Raw genomic sequence first — 5,973 nt, forward strand, 5'->3', positions numbered from 1 at the left:
TGTACATCCTTGTGCATATTAAATCCCAAGCAAAAGGTGTTTTCTTAGAGCACTTCAATCTACACCACCTCTTCTTCCTATTTACTAGACCCAGCACTTTAATTTAAGCTGGTTAATGGATTCCAGGCATTATCTACAACTCAGGGCAACAATGAGCACTTTTTTTTTCCTTTTTATATAATCAAGATCAAACGTAAGTAGCATAAACACACTAATAAATCAAGTGAGCAAATTATATCTGCAAAGAAAATACGCATAAGGAAGGGCAATTCAGCTTCAGTGATTCGGTACAAACAAACCCCTGGGGCAAAGAATAATTACAGCATACTCTCTACAAATGAATAGAATAACCATATCAAGCCAAAATTCAGATGTATGGTAGCTCCGACATGCTTCCAAGCACAAAGCGAAAAGTCACGTAGAACCATTTTGCAGATGAGACAGATCAAGAAGAGCGGGAGCAGTCGCTCATCATCTCTCCTAGAAAAAATGAAAGTATAGATTACCTCACAAAGAGGAGCCACAGCCAAGATATACCATTATAAAGAGAAACAGCTAGCAGGAATTGCCCAGGCAGTTTGTAGGATAAGAGTATGCCCGCTAGGAATTACACCTGACATGAAATGATTGTATCAGCCCCCATTACACTGGTGCAATACCAGAAATGGGAGGTGATTTCAGAAGTTTCAACTGAAAAGTTTCTTTTCATCAAACTGTTGCATACTGTCAAAACCCTTATGCAAGAGTCAGCTCCTTCTCACTCAATTGAAACCACAGTGAGTAAGTTCAATGATACTGAGCTTTTTCTGCTCGTGCACACACTATGAACACTCCTGCATCTCTTCTCTTGGCCTGAGACTGTAAAATCTTTAGCACTGCAATAATATTTGTTTCCTCAGTGTGTACACTGTGAGGGGCTTCTCACAGATGAGGCTGTTATAATTAACACAGATGATCCTGCATGATGACTTCCTCAGTTTAAGTACCACAAGTAGTTCACAAGACATCAGAGATCACCTGCAGGATATTTCCAAATTAATTTTTTTAATTTAATTTTAAATTCCATACATATAAGTGAAAAAAAAAAAAAAAAAAAAGAGAGAAAGAGAGAAAAAAATAGAAGCAACAGGCATTCAAAGATAAGCCTAGCATTTTTTCAATTGCCCATGAAAGCCATATCAGCAACAAAGTGATGTTACTTTTTCCTCTCTCCTGTACAATTTTGGTCAGTGTTCCAGCTTCCTCCCACTATATGGTTGAGAAATGCAAAAGGTTTAGAGCCTCAAACCAAGTCCATACTACATTGTTTAAAAAAAAAAAAAAAATCCCATTGTATTCAACAGGACTGAGTTTTGTCCCTGAGAGTCTGTTTTTGATCTGCAACAAGTTTACAAGGTTTATCTCTATCTTACTTTTAGATTCCATGTACAATTTTACCTTCTCTTTCCATTTATAGACATAGGCTTTCTATTAAAAAAAAGTAATGAAAAGAATTGCCACCTCTGCTGTTATGATTTTTTTGCCTACCTACTGCAGCCTTCTGGACTATGCTAATCTCTGACAAGACTGAGACACAGACCTAACTAAAATAGTCTAGAACAGCCAACACCATCCTTAAAATAGTTCCACATTTTTTAAAATCTATTTTTACTGGCTAGGGCAAGATTTAATCTTTCAATCATAAGGTTGTGCCTTTGATTTTATTTTAAAATGTGTTAGAAACTCTTTAAATACATGTTTTACTATGCGTATCTTCTGGAGTGAGTTAGATAACTTCAAACCCATATAAAATTACAAGCCACGAGTTAGTCTTCAGAAATGCCACGTAACTTGCCTTTTCCAGAGGAGCATCTTATGCTGAAAGCCTGGTCTTAGTCATGCCATTGCACAATACCCATGTGTTTTATGCAGTCACTTGCCTCTACATTGCAATTTCTTTTGTGAGTCTTGCATGCTCAAATCACTAGAATGGCTGCCCCATCCCTATCTCAAGCTATCTAAGTCACAGGAGCTGGGAAGATGAGTGGATGGCCATCATTCCCACCACTCAGTGAAATGACTCTGTTGAGGCTTGGTTCCCTTTCTCCCAGATTGCAAGGTAAGAAATAGTGTTATAATGGCATACCACAACATCTTGGTCCTTGGATTAAAGATTCCACTTTGAGAAGAAATTAGAAGAAATTCAACTTAAGCAAGAGCTATAAGAGAAAATAGTAATGTCCTACTCTGCTCTGCACTTGACTCAGATGGCAAGTCAAAGCTCAGACTTCAGATATGCAAAGGTTTTGATCTGCAGTTGGATGAGATTTGTTATTCTGAGCTCTATATACTAAAATACCTCTAAATAACATAATTTTGAGAAAGCTGTCCTTAATCATCTTTGGATTCAGTCCCTCCTCTAAGTTGAGCACGTAATGCCAATCTCCATCAGAGGAAGATCAAGAGAGATTTAATCATTTATAAATTGCTTTGAGGTCTTAAAAAAAAAAAGTACTACTTAAATATTAAAATATCAGTATGAATTCCTTCTAACCTATTAGAAGTTAGAAAGTAATTTTCTCTAGATGTGCAGAATTGTCTAGAAATTATCTTTGATCAAATCTATGGGACATTAGTTGCATCTTTACAGGTAATATGGTGGCGAACAAGTCTAGGATTTTCATTAGAGATTTGCTAAGGTTGAATTAATTGATAAGTACACACTCATGAGCAAAACTCATACATTCCTAAAATCTGACAAGTATTATTTCTAGCTTAACACTCTCACTGGAGCCTACAGTCAAAAAACATCAGTCCAAAGCATGTTGGATCCTAATAACAAAGCTGACTATTTGCAACAATACTGATTATTGAAACAGAATTAAATTGATAATAGTTGTACCAGAAAGGTCACATGTATGTCTTTTCTGCAGATATTTTCCATTTACAGAAAAGTATGAACAAAGAGTCCTTTTGCCAGCAGAGTGTTCTTTGGTGTACCAAAACAGCACAGAGCTGGTTGTAACTTGCCACCTTTTTAAAATACAAGCTGTGTCTCTTATTTTAAGAGACACATAAATAAAACTTATTTTTCTGGCAAGAAATAATGTATATTGGACACATTCTTACAAATAAAGTGTTCAGAGTTTAATTAAACTCTTAAAAAATTTATGGACATTGCATTTTTTCCTCCTTTTTCATTTTCTCTTTGTGACTAAAACAAACAAACAAAACACCCCAAGAAGGAATACTCAATGAAATTAATTTTTAAAGTATATTCACAGAGTTCTTTCTGAAGTGATCAGAATGTTTTATTTAATGGTTTCTCAAAAATTGTCATTAATACATATATTCCTTTACCAGAAAGTTCTAAGATTGCCACAATGTCTGTTGGACGACACCTCAACAGGACAGCTTTTGCCAGATATTCTTGCAGGAAGCATTCAAACATAGGATTTTCTGTTCTTGTTGTTAAGAGTAAGAATTTCATCGTGGAGGAGTAAGTTACTTCTAGAGAACATATTAGCCCTTAAAATACAGCCAGTTTCTCTAGTTATTTGAAGCAAATGAAAAACTGATGTTTCTATGCTTCAAAAATGTAAAGTGATGCATACAAATGAAGCCACGTATTACCCTGGCAGTATTTATTAGTTGAAAAACAAGAAAATAACTTTTTTCATTTGTTTCCATTAATCTTTTTTTTTTTTCCCCCATGTTAACATACTATTGTAAGAAGCAATAGACTGGTGGACATAGACTCCTCAAAGCACCATACAAAAGATGTGGAACACTGGCTTATGCAGAACTTTTCCTGTGGCAGTCCAACAACACGGATATGTTAGGCATGGGTTTCAGAAGCACACATGCAAACACCAGCTTATTTCACTATCTCTGGAAATTTTCAGAAGGTATTCCCAGACTGGTGCACAGTCATCTTCATTAGGAAACTGGAATGTGCTAGGTTTTTTTTTTTAATACTGATTCTGGAATTCTGACCTGCAGGCTTCTCCTCTTTTCTAGTTCAGATAATTTGACAAAGCATGATTACCTTAAGAAGGATCTCTGAATGGTTTAAAACAACTTCTGGAAAAACAACCCCACCAGTATAAGCTTCGTCATTGCTCTGAAAAAATACATAATAAATGCAATATTTTTTTCTGAAATATACATTTTGAAACTGTGAAAAGTCAACAATCTCAGAAGTGAATGGTGACTTAGGTGCACTGCTTTGAGGTACCTAAATGGAGACACCTCCAAATACTTGGCTTCAAGAGCAAGGATGTGTTTAATCATCAGTCTCTACTGAAAATCTTGGACTGGGTTTCTGTTAAGAGTAACTAATGTGAGTCTTTGTGCTATAGTAGCTGTGCACTGGATTCTGCCAGATTCCCTTGGTGTCCTATGCTGGTGGGGACCCCATCATTTCACTGCTGTTGGAACATATCTTCAGTTACTCCCATTTATAATTAAAGCTGACATATCTTACACGAACCATTCACTTTTCATTCAACATGAGCAGCGTGCAAAAAAAATGGATGAGAGGTTCACAGGAAGGAAGCAGTTAAAAGATAAAAATGTGAAATGTTATGCAGCAAGCTGTGTACAATTAACTAGAACTCAAATATACACCTTGTTCCAATCCAAGCCATTTATCAGATAAAAATAGTCTGCTAGAAGAATGTCATGATTAATGAGGTGAGACTCCAGCTAATTACTGTTTCCTCCAGAAGTAATTAGGTTGGCATTGCTAATCAAGATGAATGAACACTCTGACCCGCTTTTTTAAATGTAAAACTATGAGCTGCAGCAGCAATAACATCATTTAGTTCAGGCAATGTAGTCTTTATTAGGCTTGTAGTTTGATTAAATTCTTTTGTTACACCAGGCTTTCCACACATGAACAGATGAATGCTGTGATGTTCAAAGAGTTTGTCACCCTTAATTAAAGATTGAAAAGGCTTGTTCAATTCACAGGGCAATACACAGGACAGCTCTAAATTGATAGCTTTTAAGTGGGGGATAACTGAGGGAGTCATAGGGCCTGCCCATCTGCAAGAGGATCCCTCCTCCTTCCTCAATTTGCCATCACAGAAGCTGGAAAATTAATATCAGATATTTTTGTATTGATTCCATTAGGCAACACTCATTTCAACAGAGCACCTTTTCACATATAGCTTCACTTAGAAAAAGAGAATCCATTATAAACTAAAAGAAAGAGCTGTAAGAAACATGTCCAAAATAGAAGCTAATTTATCACGCTGTTTCTGAATGCAACCATTTTGCACAGCTAATGAGCCCCAGAATAGCCTTGTCCCCACCCTTCCAACATTTACTTTATGACAGTGTATGACAACTTCATACTTGAGGGGTAGGAGATACCAGGAAGCATCTTCACAATGTAGAGTAAAACCTGTCTTATCGCAGAGTACTTCCTTATTCCTAGCATTAGTTTTAGCTAAACACTATGTCCAAAATTTTAACCGGGAAACTTAGTAACAAATTTAAGCACACATTTGAGAAGATAAGAAAATGACCCTTGCTCCACGATAGCTTATTTGAACCAACTCACCCTCTGGCTGCCGAGAAGCACCACAAGGGGCCAGGAGACAGGGCCAGAAGCAGAGGCAGGGAGAGAGAGTGCAGCATGGGGCAGAGGAAAGGAAGGGAGATGTCAGGTGTAGAAGGCTCATCACTCTGTGTGGCAGCAAACACAGATGCAGAGCCTAACTCTTCCACATGCACTTCCTAATAGCATCAGCCAGCAGCACCTCTCACAGAACGCCCTACCTCACATCCCTTATCCTGGCCCTTGGCAAGGGCAACCACATAGGCGCAGCAACTGGTGGACCTACGAAGGGAAAGAATCATACTGGAAAATATTTTTCCTATGCATAAAGAACTACTACTAATAAATGTTGATTTTATATAGGTGGGTCCCCAGCCATGCAGCCATTTAGCTCGTTACAAAGCAGCAGGTTCCCCTAGCTGGAGCAC

Source organism: Phasianus colchicus, chromosome 1 (genome assembly GCF_987193195.1).
Source record: "Phasianus colchicus chromosome 1, bPhaCol1.hap1.1, whole genome shotgun sequence".
NCBI classification, from domain to species: domain Eukaryota; kingdom Metazoa; phylum Chordata; class Aves; order Galliformes; family Phasianidae; genus Phasianus; species Phasianus colchicus.